General features: G+C 39.7%; 1 protein-coding gene across 12 annotated transcripts in view; it reads right to left on the bottom strand.

Annotated features, from left to right (window-relative positions):
- Nucleotides 1-26,036, bottom strand: part of NCALD (neurocalcin delta) — a 445,048-nt gene that overhangs the window by 67,264 nt on the left and 351,748 nt on the right. Inside the window, exon 1 of one of the 12 annotated variants that reach the window (XM_007173402.3) lies at nucleotides 20,803-20,936. The exons of 10 other annotated variants lie outside the window; for them this stretch is intronic. The gene's annotated coding sequence lies outside the window, so the exon portion shown is untranslated. Of the gene's footprint in view, nucleotides 1-12,244; nucleotides 12,338-20,802; nucleotides 20,937-26,036 lie in introns of those variants that run through there. One more of the 12 variants, XM_057532220.1, reaches the window with a different exon arrangement.

The raw sequence follows: 26,036 nt of genomic DNA, 5'->3' as shown, positions 1-26,036 counted from the left end.
TCCCCACCTCTTATCAAAGTCTACCTATTCACCTTCCAGAACCACTGCCCAGGAGCATGGCACTCCTGTGGGGTCGGGGTCTTGGGGCAGCCCAGGGTTCCCAGTACCACCCCTCCCTCACCAGTCTGGTCAGCACTCTATACCCTGGGTTTGCTCTCTTCTCCCTGTCCCCCTGTCAGAGTGACGTATTTCTACTAAAGTTAACCCTGTGCTAATGTTTCCTTTCTGGTAACAACATGCTTTAACCCAGGCTAAATGTATACTGTGATGGCAGGATGGTGGACACCTATGTGGGGAGACTGTTGAGTCGGGTTTGGAACTTAGCATCCCACGAACCCCTGCTCACTTTGCCTGGACCAGCATTCTCAATCCTCCCTGCACAGGAGCGCCATAGAAGCTTCTCTCTCTCTCTCTCTATCTAACAAAAAACATATGTCCAGGCCACAACCCAAACCAAATGACTCAGAATCCCTGGGAGTGGGACCCTAGCACTGGCATGATATTAAAGCTCTCTGGGTGATTTTATATGAGACTAGAGCTGAATACTCCTTTTTTAAACATAGAGTTAGCCATGTAAATAGAAACGCTGTGTCTAAATTTTGGTCTTTGTACATCCCACTGAAGCTGGTGAAAGATGACAAGTGTGCATACTCAGAGGAGGGAAGAGGTTTAAGAATCACGGGTCTGACTCTGATTACCATGTGCTCTTGGGCCAGAATCAACTTCTTTGTGGAGTTTGGTTTTCTTAGCCAGTAATGAGGGGTTAATGCTAACTTGCCTCGAAGGTGGGTAATGAGAAATGACTAACTCAGATAGCCATAAGGTACTACTTAGGCAAAGTTAAAATGCTTCTACGACAAGCAAGGGAATTTGAGTGATTTGCCTCTTAAATATTGTCAAGATAGCCCAATAATTGTAAATAAGGTGCCAGAGTGGACTGCAATGAAGCAGGCAGCATGGACCCCCGATTACCTACAGATGGCTACTCTCTCCTCCCATTAATATCTTTCCTCTGGATAGCAATTTGAAAATAAATCAAAAGAAAAGAACATAATATCTTGAAGCTTCTTTGGCACACTCCCACAAAGCCAATAGTGTCGTGCTGACAAACTGTTTCCTGGAAACAGGTGTGCCTCAACTTAAAGAAGGTGGATCTACAATGAAAGATATAACCAAAGTGTTCTTCCACTTGAGAAAGCTTTCTTGAAATAGGAACTTCCCTTGTGCATAGTTCATTAACTTATTACCCTTGGGAGAAAAAAATCCATTCAAGATGGAAATGTAACTCCGAAATGACCATGTTATCCAGTGGGGAAATGTGCTTTAATTTACAAAACCTTTACAGTAACTCACGATATTTGAAGTGAGGTTTATTCCCATGAAGCTATAAAGAGCTCTAAGAGAAAAAAGACATATTTAGACATACAATGTTCAGCCCTTTCCAATCACCAGCTCATTTCATAACTGATGGAGAGCTTGGTCAGTGAGTCAGGGTGAAGGCACTCACTGCTGGGGATATGAGGAGGTCTACCATAGCGCGTCAGTTCTGCTAGGCAGGCTCTCCCCTCCTGCCACTCCTAAGTGGCCAGCACTGAGGTTAGTCCCCTTTGAATAAGAACCATTTAACACTGACACCCCACCCCTCACGCCATGTGTCTATTATAAGCTGAGTGCTGTGCTAGGCTTGCTAAGGAAGGTGAAGATAATAGGGCAAGCCCCCTGCCCCTCTACTCTCATCAATTTATGGTGACCAGATACCCAAATTTGACAGCCTCGATCTTTTAGGAAGTGTCCCTAAATAAGCTTAGGGGTAGGACTGCCAGATAAAATATAGGATGCTTAGTTAAATCTGAATTTCATATAAACAACCAATAATGTTTTAGCATAAGTATGTCCCAAATACTTCATGGGATATACTTATACTGAAGAAAACTACTCGATGTTGGAAAGTTCAAATTTAACTGGGTGTCTTGTATTTTTATTTGCTAAATTTGACAACCTTACTTAAGGGATCTGTAGGGCCTGTTGTGAACTTTGTGAATTAGTCCCACCCTTAGGTTGCTCCTCACAAATAGGGAATTTGGAGTTGTTTTCTAGCTGTGGTAGTCATCACTGGGCTGATGACTTCTTATTTGCATCAGATTTCTCTGTGACCAACGGCATACAGCCATAAAAGGAGTTTTCAGTGATACTAGGTGGTCCTGTTGGGTTGAGGGTGCAGATTATGACTTCACAACTTAATAACCCCTGAAAGGAAGAATTGCCTTCAAGGCCTAAAGCAGTGCCCATGTTCTAGAATCACTTGTTAAATGCAAGGGCACAGAACTTGCCTCAAGTCATGTACTGACCAGCCACATGCTTGGCTGAAATTCCTGGTGTTGGGCAGTCTGTCCACAGCAAGAGATCCTTGGAGAGTGAGAGGATTAGTAAGTTCAGGTAGCTCTCAAGGTTTTAGCTGGTGTAAGTTAAGAATCACCTAGGAAGTTTTGTAAAGAGGAAGACCCCAAGTCCCAGCCCTCCAGATTCTGATTCCAAAGTTCTGAATTCAGCCCCAGGAATCTGCATCTCAACCACAGGGCTGTGATTCTAACCCCCGTGGCTGGGGGGACTGTGTTTAGCACTTGCACCTCTCCCCTCAGGCTCCTGGGAAGATTCCAGCCAAGAGCCCCTGGGGGTCGGTTTGGGCTGGTGTTCCTCTCCACTGACCCAGCAGCTCAGATCCAGCTCTGGAATTTTGAAGAATGAGAAGACTTGAGCTGCTCTTCCTGTGTGATCTTCATGCGGTCGTCTCTCTCCTGATGTCTCCGGCCCTGATTACTGCAAGGGCTGCCAAAAATTGTGTCCCTTTTTGCCAGTCACTTTACACTGTTAGCATTCCCAGACCCCGTTTTCCTATTAGCATGGCCTGGCGTTTTACTGATGGTTGCCAAGGCAGCTCCTGAGTCAGACAACTGGGAACACCCTGCTTTATACACCTCACATTTAACACCGGACAGCTGAGGGGCCGCACAACTTTACTCTTAAAAACAAACCCAGATGGATGCTGAGAAGCTGGTGTGTGCTGGATGTGCCCTTTGAGTCAGAGTCTCTGCCACGGGGAACAGCACATCCGCCAGACAATCTTGTGGTATGGACAAGTAAAAGGAACCTGCTGAGATGTCTTTGGTGACATTCTCAATCCTGCAATGAATTATCCCCAACGACAAGAGATGGATCATGCGTGCAATACATGATGGAACAGAAAATGGCTGAAATGGAAAGAGTAAGTGGCCTGCAATCTAAAACAGCTCCCTTCGCTTACCGGGGACAATTTCCAGTTCAGACGGAAACTTAACTCTAGTTTCAGAAAAGGCAAACCCCATCTCTTCTTGAATGTTTCATTCATTCTTTCACTCAGCTGACAAATATGTACAGAGCACCTGCTATGTGGGTAGAATAACACATCTCAAAATTGAAAGCCTCATGTTAACTAACCAGGAATCAAGAGCCTACTTGCTTCTGACAACTAGTAGTTTTTAATTAAGTAACCAGACATAGGCGGTGAGGCCCTCAGACCTCTGGGGAGGACTTTCAGGTGGCGACTGGAATCAGAGGCATTTGAGTGAGGCAGTTCTGCCAGAAAATCACATGAACGGCAGAGATGTGTAACTTCAGCTCTGCACTTCACCAATTTCCAGCAGGCTTCAGGAGCCCAACGATGATGGAAAAGCTCCATTTTAAGCCATCTGGGGTTTCATGTTGTTTCTGTGAAGTGAGGGCTCAACACAATTCATGATACTTAATACAAATGTAAGCAGATCCTTTAATATAAATGTGCAAAGAACATTGATATAGGTTTTAAGTCATGATTGTAAAGTACCGTGAAGGAGCCTTTATGAACACCTATGGAATTGAGGCACCAGCGTTTCTGCTAAAACAAAACATTAGACCTGCATTCACTGAACTGGCAAAGTTGAAGAACCCTCTAATCAGACTGCCACTCAGAACAAAAGGACACAGCAAAGATTAGAGATTGAACTTGGATGAACCAAAAATCTACAGCCCTCTGGGAACAACGTCCATCATTCCTCCCAAAAAGCCATGCCCCAGTTTGTCTTCGAGCCTTTCCCCATACTGCTCTTTCTGCCTGAAACAACATTCCAGAGCTTCTCCTGACTAATGAGCAGGTCAGTGGCCTCATTTTCAGCAAGGAAGGTCAACACACCTGTTTCCAAGGTCAACATCAAGCTTGTTCATTCCCTTGTTTATGCATTCAGTTGCTTGGTTAATCGATCTGTATTAGGCATTTAATGCACGCCAGCCCCTATGGAGTGCAGCAAGGATGCAGACCTGAAATAAGGCACCTCATTCACCTTCAGGGAGCTTAGAGTTTAGTGGAAGAGACAAGTAGGAAATTCTAGAGCTGTGGGGTTGGTGTTATAATTGGGGTTTGTATTATGCAGGAGTACTGGGGAAGTTAGCAAGGCTTCCTAGAGGAGGTGGGGCCTGACTGGTGTCCTGAAGGATGAGGCAGTACCTGTTGGAGGCAGATATTATGGGTCTGGTGATGGAGTTGGCTCATGTGATCCATCCTCTCACTCTTTGCTCTCTTTGTAAAAATGATCCATGTTGATCATATGGTCAACCAGCTATTGGGAGTGCTGTCCAGGGCCATGAAAGAAAGAGAAATGGCCTTGTGGTGAGTAAGACATGTGCCACGGCCTCATGCCAATCATGGACTAACACACTGGAACAGCCACTCTGAATGGTAGTACAATCTCACTTTAAGATGGCAGACTAAGCTTGCAAGTTTACCTATCCTACCTCTATTTTTCAATTAGGAAGGCAAAAGGAAGATCTACAAGGACTTAGCCCTTCTTCTGCCATTTTGAAAAAATAATTAAAACATATACTCTAGCAAAATTGAAAATGAATCCAAGAAATAGGAAGACCTGGAAACAATGGAAATAATCCAGTTCAGATGGAAAGAAATCCTAGTGGAACAGCTTATATTTAGTCCAAATTACAATAGTGGGACAGAATGCTTGGTGAAAAACATCTTCAACAGAGCAAAAGGTTACGATGATTAAACTGGATACCTAAGAATCAGGAAGTTAAAAAAAAAAGAATCAAGAAGTAAACCACGACATGCCACATATGTACTGAAGACTCAAGTTTCTCCAGGTCAACCAGAGAAGAAAAAGATAATTAGAAACTCTAGAAGAAAAAGGCAATCATGGTCTAAATATGAAGCAAGCTAAAATACAGTTTGTATTTAAACAATTAATGGAATATAAAAACCACTGGTAATTGTAAATATTTATGCACCCAACATAGGAGCACCTCAATACATAAGGCAAATGCTAACAGCCATAAAAGGGGAAATCAACAGTAACACAATAATAGTAGGGGACTTTAACACCCCACTTTCACCAATGCACAGATCATCCAAAATGAAAATAAATAAGGAAACACAAGCTTTAAATGATACATAAACAAGATGGACTTAATTGATATTTACAGGACATTCCATCCAAAAACAACAGAATACACTTTCTTCTCAAGTGCACATGGAACATTCTCCAGGATAGATCATATCTTGGGTCACAAATCAAGCCTTGGTAAATTTGAGAAAATTGAAATCATATCAAGTATCTTTTCTGACTACAAGGCTGAGACAAGATATCAATTACAGGAAAAAAACTGTAAAAAATACAAACACATGGAGGCTAAACAATTTGCTACTAAATAAACAAGAGATCACCAAAGAAAAAGAGGAAAACAAGAAATACCTAGAAACAAATGACAATGAAAACACGATGACCCAAAACCTATGGGATGCAGCAAAAGCAGTTCTAAAAGGGAAGTTTATAGCAATACAATCCTACCTCAAGAAACAAGAAAAATCTCAAATCAATGAAAAAGAAATGAAGAAAACAATAGCGAAGATGAATAAAACTAAAAGCTGGTTCTTTGAGAAGATAAACAAAATTGATAAGCCACACTCATCAGGAAAAAAAGGGAGAAGACTCAAAGCAACAGAATTAGAAATGAAAAAGAAGAAGTAACAACTGACATTGTAGAAATACAAAGGATCATGAGAGATTACTACAAGCAACTATATGCCAATAAAATGGACAATCTGGAAGAAATGGACAAATTCTTAGAAAAGCACAACCTTCCAAGACTGAACCAGGAAGAAATAGAAAATATAAACAGACCAATCACAAGCACTGAAATTGAGATTGTGATTAAAAATTTCCCAACAAACAAAAACCCAGGACGAGATGGATTCACAGGCAAATTCTATCAAACATTTAGAGAAGAGCTAACACCTATCCTTCTCAAACTCTTTCAAAATATAGCAGAGAGAGGAACACTCCCAAACTCATTCTACAAGGCCACCATCACCCTGATACCAAAACCAGACAAAGATGTCACAAACAAAGAAAATACAGGCCAATATCACTGATGAACATAGATGCAAAAAGCCTCAACAAAACACTAGCAAACAGAATCCAGCAGCACATTAAAAGAATCATACACCATGATCAAGTGGGGCTTATCCCAGGAATGCAAGGATTCTTCAATATATGCAAATCAATCAATGTGATACACTGTATTAACAAACTGAAGGATAAAAACCATATGATCATCTCAATAGATGCAGAACAAGCTTTCAACAAAATTCAACACCTATTTATGATAAACACTCTCCAGAAAGTAGGCATAGAGGGAACTTACCTCAACAGAATGAAGGCCATATATGACAAACCCACAGCCAACATCATTCTCAATGGTGAAAAACTGAAACCATTTCCTCTAAGATCAGGAAAAAGACAAGGTTGCCCACTCTCACCACTATTACTCAACATAGTTTTGGAAGCTTTAGCCACAGCAATCAGAGATGAAAAAGAAATAAAAGGAATCCAAATCAGAAAAGAAGAAATAAAACTGTCACAGTTTGCAGATGACATGATACTATACATAGAGAATCCTAAAGATGCTACCAGAAAACTACTAGAGCTAATCAATGAATTTGGTAAAGTAGCAGGATACAGAATTAATGCACAAAAATCTCTTGCATTCCTATACACTAATGACAAAATATCTGAAAGAGAAATTAAGGAAACACTCCCGTTTACCATTGCAACAAAAAGAATAAAATACCAAGGAAGAAACCTACCTAAGAAGACAGAAGACCTGTATGCAGAAAACTGTAAGACACTGATGAGAGAAATTAAAGACAATACAAACAGATGGAGAGATATACCATGTTCTTGGATTGGAAGAATCAACATTGTGAAAATGACTACACCACCCAAAGCAACCTGCAGAGTCAATGCGATCCCTGTCAAGCTACCAATGGCATTTTTCACAGAATTAGAACAAAAAATTTCACAATTTGTATGGAAACACAAAAGACCCCAAATAGCCAAAGCAATCTTGAGAAAGAAAAACGGAGTTGGAGGAATCAGGCTCCCAGACTTCAGACTATACTACAAAGCTACAGTAATCAAGACAGTATGGTACTGGCACAAAAATAGAAATATAGATCAATGCAACAGTATAGAAAGCCGAGAGATAAACCCACGCACATATGGTCACCTTATCTTTGATAAAGGAGGCAAGAATATACAATGTAGAGAAGACAGCCTCTTCAATAAGTGGTGCTGGGAAAACTGGACAGCTACATGTAAAAGATGAAATTAGAACACTTCCGAACACCATACACAAAAATAAACTCAAAATGGATTAAAGACCTAAATGTAAGGTCAGACACTATCAAACTCTTAGAGGAAAACATAGGCAGAACACTCTATGACATAAATCACAGCAAGGTCCTTTTTGAGCCACCTCCTAGAGAAATGGAAATTAAAATAAACAAATGGGACCTAATGAAACTGAAAAGCTTTTGCACAGCAAAGGAAACCATAAACAAGATGAAAAGACAACCCTCAGAATGGGAGAAAATACTTGCAAACGAAGCAACTGACAAAGGATTAATCTCCAAAATTTACAAGCAGCTCGTGCAGCGCAATATCAAAAAAACAAACAACCCAATCCAAAAATGGGCAGAAGACCTAAATAGACATTTCTCCAAAGGAGATATACAGATTGCCAGCAAACACATGAAAGTGTGTTCAACATCACCAATCATTAGAGAAATGCAAATGAAAGCTACAATGAGATATCACCTCACACCGGTCAGAAAGGCCATCATCAAAAAATCTACAAACAATGAATGCTGGAGAGGGTGTGGAGAAAAGGGAACCCTCTTGCACTGTTGGTGGGAATGTAAATTGATACAGCCACTATGAAGAACAGTATGGAGGTTCTTTAAAAAACTAAAAATAGAACCACCATATGACCCAGCAATCCCACTACTGGGCATATACCCTGAGAAAACCATAATTCAAATAGAGACATGTACCACAGTGCTCATTGTGGCACTATTTACAATAGCCAGGACATGGAAGCAACCTAAGTGTCCATCAACAGATGAATGATAAAGAATATGTGGCATATATAGACAATGGAATATTACTCAGCCATAAAAAGAAACAAAATTGAGTTATTTGTAGTGAGGTGGATGGACCTAGAGTCTGTCATACAGAGTGAAGTAAGGCAGAAAGAGAACAACAAATACCGTATGGTAACACATATACATAGAATCTAAAAAAACAAAAAAAAGTTTCTAATGAACCTGAGGCAGGACATGAATAAAGATGCAGATGTAGAGAATGGACTTGCAGACACGGGGAGGGGGAAGGGTAAGCTGGGACCAAGTGAGAGAGTAGCATTGACATATATACACTACCAAATGTAAAATAGATAGCTAGTGGGAAGCAGCTGCATAGCACAGGGAGATCAGCTCGTGCTTTATGACCACCTAGAGGGGTGGGATAAGGAGGGTGGGAGGGAGACACAAGAGGGAGGCGATATGGGGATATATGTATACACATAGCTGATTAACTTTGTCATACAGCAGCAACTAACACACCATTGTAAAGCAATTATACTCTAATAAAGATGTTAACAAATAAATAAATATATAAAATGTCATTTAAAAAAAAACCCACTGGTGTCTGAAGTAATTAAAGTTAAACCTCTATGGTCAAGGGAGAGGGTCAATAAATATAGTGAATTCCTCTAAATTCTCTGTGAGTTCTAGGCCACTGGGTAAAGTAACTGCTTCCCTACTGTTTGATTTAGTTCTCCTTTTGAAAGTGGTTCTGACTTTAGGAACTATAATCCTTACATATTAACTTTTTAATCTACTTTTTCCCCAGGAGACCATTCCTAAAGGTGATCTCTGGTTAAAAACTTTTTATTTCCCCGAAGGTATTTTTGATTATCCCTGATCTTTTCTGATCTTTATGAGATTGTAAACTAAGCTTTACTAACTGAAAATATAAACCCATACCCATTAAGGAACAATTAGTTTTTAAGAAACATTGATTCCTCAACCTCTTACTGTTCGATTGAATTTCAATTTTTAATTGGCAATTTAATTTAGCTAAAACTCGCTAATTCCTGCTTTAAAGAAACAGTTATCTGAAGTTCAAATGCTTGAGTTCATTGCAGGGTTCTTTTTCTTCTGTTGAAGTGAAGTAAAATGAAATATAATGCTTTTTAATTTAAAAATATTAATAGTGGCTATTTTAGGCAGTAGAATATTAAAAGTGAGGTTTATTTTCTTCTTCATATTCTTCTGTATTTTCTGAATGTTCTATCATAAACATATATTTATTCTATACTTAAGTTTCTTAGAATAGAAAACTAATATAGGACTATTTGAGAATATTACTGGGACCAGAAAATCTCAGGTTCCATGGCTTTCTCTTTGACAAGCAAGGTGGCAAGCTAAGTGATTATATAAAAATTGTATTGAATATGGTTTAAGTAGGTGGGTTGAAAACATGTATGTCTGAAATCTCTACATCGTGGAACTTTGTGTAAACTTTGCTCAGTGTAAACCTAAGAAATTTCCAATTATTTGGGGACTTTTAACAGGGAATTTATTTATTTATTTACTTACTTACTTATTTATTTATTTATGGCTACATTGGGTCTTCGTTACTGTGCACAGGCTTTCTCTAGTTGTGGCGAGCAGGGGCTACTCTCCCTTGTGGCACGCGGGCTTCTGATTGCAAAGCACGGGCTCTAGGTTCGAGGGCTTCAGTAGTTGTGGTACGCAGGCTCAGTAGTTGTGGCTCTCAGGCTCTAGAGCACAGGCTCAGTAGTTGTGGCCACATGGGCTTAGTTGCTCCACGCCATGTGGGATCTTCCTGGACCAGGGCTCGAACCCGTGTCCCCTGCATTGGCAGGCAGATTCTTAACCACTGTGCCACCAGGGAAGTCCTAACAGGGATTTTATTAATTGAAGGCTTCATACAAAAGAAAGAGGAATCATAGGTTTATTTCAAACTTCCCTAAAATGTCCCTGTTTAAAGAAAGTAGAATGATGGTTGCCAGGCCCTGAGGTGGGGGCTGGGGGTAGGGGGGAGAAGGATGGGGAGTTAGTGTTTAATGGATACAGAGTTTTGGTTTGGGAGGATGAAAAAGTTCTGGAGATGTGTGGTAGTGATGGTTGCATGACAATGTGAATGTACTTAACGCCACTGAATTGTACACTTACAATGGTTAAAATGGTTAATTTTATGTTATGTATATTTTACCACACTAAAAAGTCCCTGTTTCTTAAATCTAGACATGATTTAACACGATTTCATGAGACCTCTCCTTTGTTTACAGTATCCCCAAATCAGCACCTTTTTGTCAACCCATAGCATAACTAAATTTTGCACCTTTAACGAAGTAATCCTCTTGGTGACATTGTTGATGGAGCAGTTAGGCCTTTTGGTCAGTCTTGGTATTAATCCCTAGCCTGTTTTGAGGGCACGAGGAGGAAGAGAATTCTTTTCTGAAGTGCAATGGATTGGGTTTTTAAAGCTGGAAGTTGGCCAGCAATTTGGAGGTAAGCATAGCAGATTCTAGCGACAGTTACTTTTATATACAAAATGGAATTTGGACCAGAGGTTGCATCTTTCTTAAATAGCTTCTATTTTGTGAAAACATCCTTGGGATATGCCAGAAAATAATTTCATGAAAACTATAACTTCCACTTAAATTTCTGTTCAAGCTCTCTATAAAGAAAACCCCCAAGAGAGTGAATGGTTTGCTTTAACTACCCTCAGCAGTTGGCCTTATAAGAGAGCTCAGGCTCACCAAGTGTTCCATGGCCATTCAGGAGTGAATGGCCAGGAGGTAGCAAGGAACATCAACATGGGCAACGGCCTCAGGAAATAGAAATCGATTTCCAATCTGCATGGCTGCCAGGAGCTATGGTGAGTGATGGTCTGTCTACAAGTGTAAAGCACACCTTTACTCTCCATCAGAGACTGAGACAAGTACTCTTCTCAACTGGCTTAAAATCTTTATGTGATTGGAGATTTTAAAATTATATCACAGATTCAATTCCCATGAGGCATTGGACTTTAGATACAGTACTAACCTGCATGGTGCTGTGGTGAAGTCATCATCAATATCAACGTGTGACCTTAGATATCACCAGAAGGATTAACCAGTGGTGTTTTTGTTAAGTACACAGGCATTTATTTTCTAACATTCTTTATACTGTACATAACTATTATATACACTTTGGCATGTATAACTTACAAATATTTTTCTTGAGAATGTGATGTTCTGATTAAGAATATTCTGATAGCTGCCAAACACATATATTGATGGCCAGTTTTCAAAGAGTTGAGATACAATGAAATGTACTACCAACTTAAAATTAAAACTTCACTGAACCATAGTTAAGTCTTTCACTGATGACTTAATCAAAAGATTTATCAGAATAACGGTGCAATGTCCCAGGGGGTTCACAATGAATATCAATTATCATTATAGTATAGTTCTACAGAAAACGTTATGAAGGTTTGAATTTTCAGTTGGTTTGGGTTTTATGTGAATGTGACTTTGTTAAATAGTAGATTATATTCTTTTAAAATATGAAGTTAACATAGCTCTCCGTACAGATATCACCCAGCTAAAGTTAAAAGAGCCATTTACACAGTATTGAGGGCAGAAAAGAATTCACATTTTTTTTAATTTAAGAAGTTAGAACTTTTGTATGAGAAAAATGGAGGAAAAGGAATCATTTAACACATATTCATAATTAAAATAAGCTGTCTAAAGCAAAAGGAAACAGGGTTATTAAACAATTATAATACCACTTGACACATGTATCACTTACCTGCTCCCAAACTTTCACTAGCTTCTTGCTGTCAGATCAAATCCAGTTTTTTAAAATTATTATTTATTTGTTTGTTTGTTTATTTTTGGCTGTATTGGGTCTTCGTTGCTGCACGCGGGCTTTCTTTAGTTGCGGCGAGCGGGTGCTACTCTTCGTTGCAGTGTGCGGGCTTCTCATTGTGGTGGCTTCTCTTGTTGCAGAGCACAGGCTCTAGGCACACGGGCTTCAGTAGTTGTGGTGCATGGGCTCAGTAGTTGTGGTGCACGGGCTTAGCTGCTCTGTGGCATGTAGGATCTTCCTGGACCAGGGCTCGAACCCATGTCCCCTGCAGTGGCAGGTGAATTCTTAACCACTTCGTCACCAGGGAAGTCCCCAGTTTGTTTTAAATTGATAAATTCTAGGTCCTCCACAGACCCACCTTACAGGTTGTACATTTTGTTTTTTCCCAGCCATTTTCTTGATCTCAGATGGGTGAGTGTCTACTTCTGTTACTAGGAATGTACTTATGATGTTTCTTATTCATGGGCAATCCTTTCACTCCTGGTCATGCCAAATATTCTGTATCTTTTGAAGCCCAACTCAAAGCTCACTTCCCCTCTGAAGTCATCTCAATGCCATATACCCTTCCATAGTTAATGTATTCATTAACCACCTACCAGAGATTTAATTAGTGGTTACTATGTGTCCAGTGCTACACTAGGCACTATAAGAAGTTGTACCCAGCGTGGAAGACAAAGCTCTGGACCTCAGTTGCATATGCTGTCCGGCCTCCCCAACTAGACTGTAACCCTTTCAAAGACTGGCTGGTCCTATGTTACCCTCGTAATATCCTACTTAGCTGGGACATCTTGGGTGAGGTGGGACATGTGTTGGTCACTAAAAGGTCTAGGTGACTGGACCACATCTGCCTGGTGTTAGTGGTGAGCAAATGAGAGACAACTGGAGGAACCCTACCAGTCCTTGGACACAAAGGAAATCTTTTCATAGGTGCTCAACAACAGGGCCCACTATATGGAATTAATACATGTTGAATGAATACAGCAAAAGTGAACAAACCAATTAGCCTTCTTAAAGGGAAGGTGGGAAGACCCTCAGGATGGGGTGACGTTCAAGCAAGAAGGAAGTCAGGGGTATTGATTTCTCTGCAGCAGAAGAGACAGAGATGCTTCCTTGAGTCGGGACCTAAGGACTACATTTCTGAGTATTTCAAATACTAGGTTTGACCGACACATGGAGCCGCAAGCCAGGGGGACAGCTGCCATTTTGGCAGCTTTACTAAAAGAAAAAAAGACTTTGCTGAATGAGCTAAATCTTACCTGGCCAAGAGAAATCCCCTAGCTTTACTATAAATCATTAGAGCAGAAAAATAGGTTTAGAAGCATTGGAAATGGGCCAAAAGAGAGTGTCAAGGAGACAGCAGGGTCTAACAATAGAAAACTAGGCAGCAGATTAGACAGAGTAGGTGTGAGAGAGACAAAAGCAGATACAGAGACTAAGCAGTGACCAAGGGAAAATGGCACAAGTACTGCTATCTACACAGGAATCTCCTGTCGAGAGGGTCCCAGCCAGGAGGAGGCGACGAGGGAGATTTCACTAATGCACACAGTCCATCGCAGTGTAGCCCAAATCTTCTCCTAGAACCAGCAATAGCATTACTATGTAGGGACTCGCTTCCAAATTTATGAACAGGATATGTACCCAAAGCCCATTTGTAATTTAATTGGTAACTGAAATATATTTTCCTCCAGAAATTATTTCAATTAGGTTAGATACTTATGCCAAATCCCCAAAACCTATTTAATCTACATGTACTTACAGTTTAGTCCTTTACACAGGTATTTTAGTAATTTCTAATTACCCCATACATTCCAGTTACTCTGGTTGCCTAAGAAATAATTCTAAAATTTATGGACTTAAAACAACAACAATTTTTATTTTGCACATGAATCTGCAATTTAGGGCATGGCTCAGCAGGGACAGTTCATCTCTGGTTCACTTGGCATCAGGAAGGGTAAGGGGGACCTGGGGCTGGGGCCTGGAATCCTCGGAAGGCTTGCCCACTCACATTTCTGGCAGTTGATGCTGGTTGTCTGGCTGAGATCCTAGCTGGAGGTGTTGGCTGAAACCTACATATGGCCCCCCTATATGGTCTGGGCTTCCTCATGGTGGCTGGTTTCCAAGGGCAAATGTCATGTGTAAGAGAAACAAAGAATAGCCGAGAGAAAAAAAAAAATTGAATTCTTTTTCAAATCCAGCCTTGGAAGTCATCTAGCATTGTTCTCACTGTGCTCTATCAGTTGGACCAATCACAAAGCTCATGTGGGTTCACGGGGAAGGCAATAGACTCCACCTCTTGAGGGAGAGTAGCAATATTCCAGAAGAGCAAGGGGGAGTAGATATAATTGGAGAGAAATTATAAATTGAGAATTGGAGAGATATAGATATAATTGGAGAGAAATTATAGATATAATTGGAGAGAAATTATAAATTATAAATTGGAGAGAAATTTAAAAATAGCATCCCACAATAGTGTACAATCTGCCACAACATATAACATTACTTCTAGAAAAAATATTTTTTCTAGAAAAAATATTCCAGCTTAAAAGGTAATACAGCATAGTGACTCTAGAGCCAAATTCCCAGAGCTCTGTTATATACTTGTGTGATGCTGGACAATGTGCTCAAGCTCTCTGTTCCTTAGTTTCCTCATTTATAAAATTGGGATGTTGTGAAGAAAAAACAATAGTTATTTTGAAAAAAGCTTAGAAGACTATCTAGCTCTTTAAGTGTCAGCTGTTCTCATGACACCAGGGATACACGTCCTCCAACTTCGGCAGTGGTACTTCCTGGTTCCTGGGGGGACAGTGGTGGTGACAGCACTACCAGGGGTAGAAAATGAATGATAACAGTTCACATTATTGAGTACCTAATACCTGTCAGTTACCATGCCAAGTAAACTGACTTAAAAATCTATAAGGTAGGTACTAATATTATCCAGGTAAGAAAACTGTGACTTTCGTAATTTGCCCAAAGTGACACCTGCAAGTGGTAGAGATGGGATTTGTCCCCAGATCAGTTTAACTAGATGGAAGGAGCCTGAATCCCTGGATTACTGCATGGAGCAGAGCCTGTCTCCCAAATCTGATTTGTGGCTGAGTGAAAAAGGAACAGTACTGTATTATGCCGTTGGGATTTGGGGTCATTTATTAGAGCGGTGAACCTATCTTGACTGGGGGAGTACAGGGAAGATGGGATTGATATGCTTGAGCACAACTAACTTAATGATTCCTTTCATAAGATGAAATGGCTCTTGTTATTTGCATAAGGCAGGGTATATGCATAAAAGAAAATTATTCTCTAGGTCAGTCCCTACCAGTCTCATATATCTTCTGAACGGGAGAGGACAAGCAGCTTTTGGAAATAGGGCTGGGTGTACTGATCTGGAACCCTTGACACTGATATGAACAGACTGCTTACAAATTAGGCTGACTGTTCACCAGCTGAGGAATGCCTCTGCTAAGGTTCGACTCTGGTGTAAAATCTAATGGTTCCCAGGTTGTTTGCTTGTCTCTTTTGTTTTGATTTCTTTCCCTTATAGAGAAGATTCTCTTTTTGACTACGCTGGCCAGCACAGCTGTGAGGGAGAAACCTTGGCTGCTGTTACACTTAGGTCTCTGGGCAGGTCCCCTATATAGTTAGACTGTAAGTTCCATGATGGCAGAGACCTTGTCTGTCCTGTTCACCACAGCATCCCTAATGTCTAGTCTAATGTCTGGCACACAGTAGGTGCTCAAAACTTATTAAATGCATGAAAGACTGAATGTTTGAATAAAAGCTCAAGCAAACAAAAGTCAGAAGTCTATAAAGTTAACTTGGGCTCTTTATGCCAGTGGCATATCCCTCAAAGACCACACGAGGGAGGAGCCCAAAATGCCTACTACGATACTGTGGATGCAGTAGCCCCTTGATAAAATGCTTGCTGATTGAGTGATGCTACCTAATGCTTCACCTGATCCATGGTAAAACGTGGGAAGGCACAGGATCAGATAACTATTGTGGGATGCTATTTTTAAATTTATCTCCAAGGATGTTGTAAATATGGCCATCACAAAAGTGGTCGTGCTTTTAGTTGTATGAATCACACGAAAGTCTGTGGGAGTCAGCAGAGCGTCAGCCAAAGAGTACAACACTCTTCTCAACATTCACCTCTCATGGGTAAGGTTTAAATTCATAAAAGTCAAGCAACTCTAGAATCATCCATAAAAGAATTCATCTTGGCGTGAAAGCAGTTTGCAGTCTTTGGTTTTCCTGCACTCACTGGAATTCAGAGATCAGAAAATATGGACAATCCTCCTTTTAGGACAGGCAGCAGCTGGACTATCTTTCAGACTAGAGATTTCTTTCTTGAAAATCAAATATAGAACTTGAGTGTGACGTAAGTATACTATGTTTTACATTAATGTAAACTAAAGTTTAAAGGGATGCTATGTCTCTAATTAAAGGCATTTACAGAAATATGTCCAAAAACTCCCTAAAGTTCACTGCAGAAATAAAAAGAACAGACTGTTTGTGGTTTGGAGTAGATGGCTCCGTTGGATTTAAATATTTATCATATTATTTTTGTATCGAAGTCTTAATGGGCACTAACTTTTATGGCATCACTTCTGGAAACAATAAAAAATACTGCATTTTGGAATGCTATTTCTAGTTGATTTCCATCACAGGGTACCATTAAAATAACAGTGGATTTCATGAAAAATAATGGCACATTCCTTTCCAACTGGAGTCCGAGATTTTTGACTTTTTCCAAGTTTCTTTATCAAGGTGCCACAGACACTCAAAGCCCCCGAAGAAGGTGTTCTTTTCTAGTCCAAAGAATAAGAAATGTTTGGGAAAATCCTCTTTCGTAATTCCCCTGAGAACACATGAAGAAAAACTGCTAAGCTTCCATTTCAAATGTTAGGGATTTGGATTGAGTTTAAACACCAGCTTGTGCATAATGTCATAGCTCCAATTTTCTTATGCTGGGGTGATGGTGCTGATGTAATAGAAAGGATGCAAGGACTAAACGCAGAGCTGGAAAGGCAGCGATACACGACATCAGCCAACTAACTGCAAAGTCACTTAGTTAGCTGCAGAGGAAAATTAGGCAATATCTTCTGCTAGCTAAGAGTGACGTGGGAAATGAGACAATTCTTATGTAAGTCACCCTAAACAATAATATTAATATTTCCTGTGTTGTTCTTGAATATCCAATAAGTCAAATAAGATTTTGCATTCAGATTACTTGGGAAGTGTCTCCACTCCCCATTTCACTTTGAATGAATGTCTCCTGTTCCAGGGAGCTCTGACAGGTGAACCAGCAGGCTCTATCCAGAGTAACTGAAATTTACATTACAATTGATCAATTTACGCATGTATGTGCTTTACATCAAACTGAAAAGTGACATAAATTCTTTAATGCTCATTTCAATTGTTGTGAGCACACAAAGTACCTTCTAGAATATTTCTTCAGCTACGATCTCATATGACATCCTGCATTCTTCATGAAAGTGCTACTTGCTTATTTTCTTTGACTGGATAAAGGTCCCTTTGTAAATAGCTATAGTCTTACTTCTATGGTCCATGGTTTTAACTTGCATAACTTGCATTAACACTATAAGTTTTTCCTCTTAACCCCTGTCTAACTAGGTATGAGCTCAGTCCAAGTACACAAGCCTACTTATGGATTAAGGAGGAAAACAAAAGAAATTTACAATTTGGTAGCGATGTGGATACCACCCCTTTCACAGAGAAATTAGAGAATACTGTGAAATTCACACATTCAGAGAAAAAATCAGATGTGGTAGAGCTGAATGTGGAAATGGTGGTGTGGATTTTGTCCGGTGCGGTTCCAAGACCTTTTAGCATCACAAGCTTACATATCATTTAACTCAGGAGTGGAGGGAATTCATGGGATCCAGGAACTTGGATGGGAAAAATACTCTATCTTTAGTTTCACTAACCTCAAAGTAAAATTTAGATTAAAATGTAGAGCATAAACCACCGTACCTGTGGTTTTGTTGCCAAGAGAAATCACAGATATTCTCACATCACATTACAGTCACTGTAGCCATCTCGAAATACCTTTTAGGTTCGTCACTACTTCAAAATTATGGTAGTTATTATAACTATGGTAGTAATTATAACTGCTGCTAATTTGTTTTATTTAATAGTGAATTATTGACAACACACACATCACAATTTTAAAAATTTGGTTAATGTATTTCAATAAAAGTAATTCCCTTTGTCATCCTGCATACTTTGCCATGCATTTAAAATCATCATTCTAAGAAGAACCTATAAGCTTCACCAGCCTGCCAAAGAGGTCCATGGCACCCAAAAGATTAAAATCCCTTGAAACTGTACATAAGGCATTTAATAATGCAACATCCAGGTTTCTAGAGTAAATCATTCCTTGCTAGTATCTTTTGAAGTTGAAGCAAACTTGACCTTGAAATCAACACAGTCTCATTGCTGTAAATAGATGATTCTGATGAGAGTCATTTTTTCCCCTTATTTTGCCATAAGAAAAGACCTGTAGATTCTAAAGTATTTCTGCCATCATAGCATAGGTTGTTTTCTTCTAATGATAAACTTTATCATTGTCATTTTGCCAATCAACACTAAAATATTCACTTATTTCGTATTGCTGAAATCCAGTCTGTTTTATTAGGGCACTGAATATAATCATTTTATAACTTTAAAACATAGAGAGAGCATCAAGAAAATCTTCACTACCTGGAAAAACTATAACGAAAATCCCTTATTTTGAGTAAAAGAAGCAAACATCAAAGTACCCCATCAAAGACCGCTTTTAAATGACAGTGTTACTGGCTACGGGTCCTACTCATGCTCACTTGAAATACTGCAAATCAATTAACATATTTCTAGGAGTGTTAAGAATAGGGCCTCTGAGTTATTATAATTATGAGATAAATTAAACAATGAGATAACGCCTCAGTAGATGTGCCTCGAGTGTAAGCACATTAAGACTTTTTGGAAAATCCTCCATGGAGACTCTGGCCAAAAATAGACATATCAAATGCCAGCAAGTTAAATGAATATTCACTCACTGAAAGCTATTGAGAAATTATTTATGCACTCACAATTATTCACTTATTACTGAAGCTAAATACTGTTCAAAATGTTCATCTCCAAGAGTAAAATAAAGGTGATCAGAATTCAGAAACTAATAAAGAATGTAGAAAAGAATAATATATTCTTGCTATATTGATATATAACTCACATACTGTAAAATTGATATGTAACTCACATACTATAAAATGTGTATTCTTCATTTACATAGTTAAACCATGATTTTTCTATTCATCAAAATAGTAGGTATATTACTTGTGCTGCTCTAAAATTTGCCTTTTTTTCCAGTTAAATTTGTAAGATTTAGATACCTGCTTATAAATCTAGGCTCGATCAACTTCAGTACCAGAGGTTTTTGTTGAATTACAAGCTACAAAAACCATCCAACTTGTGTGCAATAATGGAAAATTCAAAATTACTAAACTTGGGAAAGAAATGAACTACAACAATGCAAACCCCCTCCCATTTGCAGTATATATTGTTATAGGAATAGAGATTAAAAGCTTTATTAATCACAGTTATCAAATTACTCATTCAAGATCTAGAGCGATTTTTAGTGGCTATTTATATCTGTGTTTGAATTAAAGTAGATCTACCAATGATAATTTAGTTTTAAGGCTACTGTTTTCTTCTCTAGGTAATTATTTCAATTTTTAAATATAAAAATAGCTTACATGCCTCCTTAGTGAAGACCATCCAATGCTATTCTCTTCACAGCTGAATTTTCAGAGGAAGATACTGAAAATGTGCACTTTGCTCTAAGAACCAAAAAGCAACTGCATGAGCACATGTCAGAGGTTCCACCCCAACTTCCTTGGCATACTGCGGATTATTTTTCTCTAAACAGGAAGCTCTTGACAGTTTTCCCTGGTATTTTCAGAATACTTTATTTACTAGAAGAACCCCAACTTTTGTTTCAAAGTATAATGTTCTTTCCCGCCGTGCCTATTGTTGCTAATTACGAATGCTACAGACAAGACAGAAACCAAATACCAAACTACTCTCGGCTGATTCAGAATATGGTAGAAAATATTAAAAAAAAAAAAACAAAGTTAGCAACATATTGCAAGGCTATGCTGGAGTCTTTAAACCCATAGCAATACTGAAGGGAGGATTCCTGGAATTCAACGGGGAATATTTGGCTCAAGCTGCAAAACCTGTATCTCTAAATAATGCCATGTTAGCAAGTGTTGAACAAGAAAGGCGGTTATATTTTAACCTACTTCACAGAACATGAATCCAAATTTAACCAAATGCCAGAGATTCCACCCCAAAATTAACAACTAGAAGCTGCTTCACATTTTTCTCCTGGTACAACAATAATTGTTCATGAAGACAAACTTGTAAGAGGTAAGAGAGAGGGGAAAGCCACAATGATCTACAAACACATCTAACTATTGTATATAAAGCAAACTAATTACCTTACACAGAAGAAGTGCAGGATTTAACAGTCCATGCTCCGCAGCCCCTGGGACGCAGAAGCAGCAGCGGCAGCAGCGTTGAGAGCAGCAGCGGCGGCCAGCATCCACCAGATTCTCACAGGCCTTTGCCTGTGTGGACTCAGCCACAGACTCTGCCTCCGGCTGACGTCAAAGTCCCTGTCACATGGCCAGATGAAAGCCAAGAGAGCATTGGTTGTCGTAGCAACCACAGAACAGCTCTGAAATTATTTCAATGGGTCATCTGTCACTGTGATGTGTATGTGTTTGTGAGTGCATGTGAGTGTGTGTGTGTGTGTGTGTGTGCATGCACATACCCCACAACCATCATGGACAGCTACCCAGCAACCTCAACCCTTGAAGTGGTGACTAAAGAGTGCCTACAACTTTCCTCTTCAAGGCTGTTCCTTACAGTTTCTGGCAAGAAAATGCATGCCCCTCTGAAGTTCCCATTGGTCTCACTGTCACCAGCATGAAGTTTGTGTCTCTCTCTGTAGAACAGAAGGAAAGAACTAAGAAATTCTGGGGGTAGTATTCTAAGCTAATTAAATCTATTTGTAAGTAAATGGATAAAAACAGAAGCTCAAGGGGAGCTGGAAGAAAAGATATTTTTAAAATGATATAAGAATCCACATCAATGTACTGAGACCAGGCTAGTAATGGAAAGAAAGAGAAGAAACATGGGGCGTGGTGGCCCTGAGTCAGATGAGTCTAATGAGCCTCACATCAACTAGGATGGGGAATCAGGTGAGATGAATTCAGGATCCCTGCATTGCAAAATGTCTATGCAAGGATGAACGACCAAAAGAGTTTCAAAACAGTGCTACTTTAAAATACTTTACATTTTAAACTTTTTTGGATTTTTACTTTGGGGGTCACCATACAGGTGCCAAATCCTCCCCTTCTAAATGCTCTTGTGCACATCCCTTTGGGACTCAGCATGGAGTAAATGGGTATCCCCAAACACAAACTTCAGTGAAAGCCTAGGACAGCAGAATAAAAGGGCGGGCCGGCACATTTTCTAACTTCAGCTTCATTTCCTTTAGGACAACCCTACCTTACTTCTAACTCCACACCGTGCTTATTTCCTAGTTCATTCTCCCTCTTAATTAATAGGAAGTCCATTAAATAAGATGAAATAAAATGCAGAGGAAGGTACTCTGAAAAATACATCCATTGAAACATACCCTTCAAAGGGGAAAGAGGTTGAAAGGCAGGGAGAAGAGATTGCTCTCAAAATCCTAAGGACCTTCCCATGCTCAAGTTATCAGGATTTCTTCTGGCTGGCTTCTGCTGGCTTCTTTAAAAAGAAAAAAAGTAGCTCTGGGGTGCTACAAAATATAAATGGAAACTAAACCAGCTGAGCAGACTACATTTATGTCACTGCAAAAGAATGAAATTTCTGCAGTTAGAGTCAGGAATTACTTCCAGCACAGTAAGACTAATGTTCAAACTGACCATAGAATCCCCCTATTCCATCTTCCTCTCCCTTTACTTCTGTCCCAGCCCCACCTGGGAGAAAAGATACATTTTTATTTGAAAAGTTATTTTCCTGATGCTATCAGCTATAGCACTGCAAAAGTAAAATCAAAGTGCAATGCTATAATGAATGCTCCCCCCTTTAATTTCAGATTAATGATAGCTCGGAATTTACCTGTTAGCACAAGGACAATTGGCTCATTGAATCCAATGTCTATCTAAATGGGTCAGGATGTCACACCAGTGGTAGATTTCAGCAACAGTCACAACTCACAAATATGTAATTTGTTCAGGTTATAGTTCTGGTTCTCTGTCAGAAATGTACATCACAGCAATGAGGGGAATGGGAAGAGAAGAGAGAAAGCATTTCCTTCTAGACTTCCAGGGCCCCATGTTCTCTGAGCTGCCTGCTTTACCAGCTCTTTAACTCCAAATCCATGGCTGCCTGATAATCTCTTCCTCTTTATGCAGTGAAACTGCAGTACCACAGTTTGCCAATAGGTGATGTCCTCTGAAACAAGAAGTTATCAGTTCTAAAAATTCCTAAAATTCTGGCCTTAAATTAGTTTAAAATTCAACAAATACTAACACCTTTTTATTTTGAATCTTCTATCATTTTTAAGACTAAATAGAGGGGGATCTTCAAGATGGCAGAGGAGTAAGACATGGAGATCACCTTCCTCCCCACAAGTACAACAAAAATACACCTACATGTGGAACAAATCCTACAGAACACCTCCTGAACACTGGCAGAAGACCTCAGACTTCCCAAAAGATGCCTGAAGGCGACCTACACACAGAGCAGGGCCAAAACCAAAGCTGAAGCCCAGGAGCTGTGCAAACAAAGAAGAGAAAGGGAAATTTCTCCGTGCAGCCTCAGGAGCAGCAGATTAAATCCCCACAATCAACTTGATGTACCCTGCATCTGTGGAATACCTGAATAGAATATGAATCATCGCAAAATTGAGGTGGTGGACTTGGGGTTTGCTGTCTGCGACTAATTTGTTTCTAATTTTTATGTTTAACTTAGTTTACTTTTTAGCGCTTGTTATCATTGGTGATTTGTTTATTGGTTTGGTTGCTCTCTTCTTTTTTTTTTTAAGAAATTCACGTTCTTTTATTTATTTATTTATTTATTTATGACTGTGTTGAGTCTTCGTCTCTGCGTGAGGGCTTTCTCTAGTTGTGGCAAGCGGGGACCACTCTTCATCGCGGTGCGCAGGCCTCTCACCATCGCGGCCTCTCTCGTTGCGGAGCACAAGCTCCAGACGCGCAGGCTCAGCAATTGTGGCTCACGGGCCCAGTTGCTCCGCGGCACGTGGGATCCTCCCAGACCAGGGCTCGAACCTGTGTCCCCTGCATTGGCAGGCAGACTCTCAACCACTGCGCCACCAGGGAAGCCCTCTTCTTTTTTTAATTATTTTTTTTATTTTAATAAATTTTAAAAATGTTTTAAATCATTTTATTATTATTATAATTTTTCTTTCTTTTTTTCTCCCTTTTGTTCTGAGTCGTGTGGCTGACAGGGTCTTGATGCCCTGGCCTGGTGTCACACCTGAGCCTCTGAGGTGGGGGAGCTGAGTTCAGGACACTGGTCCACCAGAGACCTCCCGGCCCCACGTACTACCAATCGGTGAGAGTCCTCCCAGAGATCTCCATCTCAACGCTAAGTCCCAGATCCACCCAGTGGCCAGCAAGCTCCAGTGCTGGATGCCCCATGCCAAACAACTAGCAAGACAGGAACACAACCCCACCTGTTAGCAGAGAGGCTGCCTCAAATCATACTAAGTTCACAGACACCCCAAAACACACCACCGGATGTGGCCCTGCCCACCAGAAAGACAAGGTCCAGCCACACCCACCAGAACACAGGCACCAGTCCCCTCCACCAGGAAACCAACACAAGCCACTGAACCAACCTCACCCACTGGGGGCAGACACCAAAAACAATGGGAACTACGAACCTGCAGCCTGCGAAAAGGAGACCCCAAACACAGTAAGTTAAACAAAATAAGACAGAGAAATATGCAGCAGATGAAGGAGCAAGATAAAAACCCACCAGACCAAACAAATGCAGAGGAAATAGGCAGTCTACCTGAAAAAGAATTCAGAGTAATAATAGTAAAGACGACCCAAAATCTTGGAAATAGAATGGAGAAAATACAAGAAATGTTTAATAAGGACCTAGAAGAACTAAAGAGCAAACAATGATGAACAACACAATAACTGAAATTAAAAATTCTCTACAAGGAATCAATAGCAGAATAACTGAGGCAGAAGAACGGATAAGTGACCTGGAATATAAAATAGTGGAAATAACTACACCAGAGCAGAATAAAGAAAAAAGAATGAAAAGAATTGAGGACAGTCTCAGAGACCTGTGGGATAACATTAAATGCACCAACATTCGAACTATAGGGTCCCAGAAAAAGAAGAGAAAAAGAAAGGGTCTGAGACATTTCAAGAGATTATAGTTGAAAACTTCCCTAACATGCTAAAGGAAATAGTCAATCAAGTCCAGGAAGTGCAGAGAGTCCCATACAGGATAAATCCAAGGAGAAACACACCAAGACACATACTAATCAAACTATCAAAAATTAAATACAAAGAAAAAATATTAAAAGCAGCAAAGGAAAAGCAACAAATAACATACAAGGAAATCTCCATAAGGTTAACAGCTGATCTTTCAGCAGAAACTCTGCAAGCCAGAAGGGAGTGGCAGGACATATTTATAGTGATGAAAGGGAAAAACCTACAACCAAGATTACTCTACCCAGCAAGGATCTCATTCAGATTCGATGGAGAAATTAAAACCTTTACAGACAAGCAAAAGCTAAAAGATTTCAGCACCACCAAACCAGCTTTACAACAAAGGCTAAAGGAACTTCTCCAGGCAGGAAACACAAGAGAAGGAAAAGACCTACAGTAACAAACCCAAAACAATTAAGAAAATGGTAATAGGAACATACATATCAATAATTACCTTAAATGTAAATGGATTAAATGCTCCAACCAAAAGGCATAGATGGGTTGAATGGATACAAAAACAAGACCCATATATATGTTATCTACAAGAGACCCACTTCAGACCTAGGGACACATACAGACTGAAAGTGAGGGGATGGAAAAAGATATTCCATGCAAATGGACATCAAAGGAAAGCTGGAGTAGCAATTCTCATATCAGACAAAATTGACTTTAAAATAAAGACTATTACAAGAGACAAAGAAGGACACTACATAATGATCAAGGGATCAATCCAAGAAGAAGATATAACAATTATAAATATATACATGCACCCAACATAGGAGCACCTCAATACATAAGGCAAATGCTAACAGCCAAAAAGGGGGAAATCGACAGTAACACAGTAACACAATAAGGGTAGGGGACTTTAACACTCCACTTTCACTAATGGACAGATGCTCCAAAATGAAAATAAATAAGGAAACACAAGCCTTAAATTACACATTAGACAAGATGGACTTAATTGATATTTATAGCACATTTCATCCAAAAGCAACAGAATACACTTTCTTCTCAAGTGCACATGGAACATTCTCCAGGATAGATCATATCGTGGATCACAAATCAAGCCTTGGTAAATTTAAGAAAATTGAAAACATATCAAGTATCTTTTCTGACCACAATGCTATGAGACTAGACATCAATTACAGGAAAAAAACTGTAAAAAATACCAACACATGGAGGCTAAACAATAGACTACTAAATAACCA

The sequence above is a fragment of the Balaenoptera acutorostrata genome, chromosome 17 (genome assembly GCF_949987535.1).
Source record: "Balaenoptera acutorostrata chromosome 17, mBalAcu1.1, whole genome shotgun sequence".
Taxonomy (NCBI): Eukaryota; Metazoa; Chordata; class Mammalia; order Artiodactyla; family Balaenopteridae; genus Balaenoptera; species Balaenoptera acutorostrata.
The sequence above is the reverse complement of the archived record's forward strand: the minus strand, read 5'-3'. Positions and strand labels throughout refer to the sequence as shown.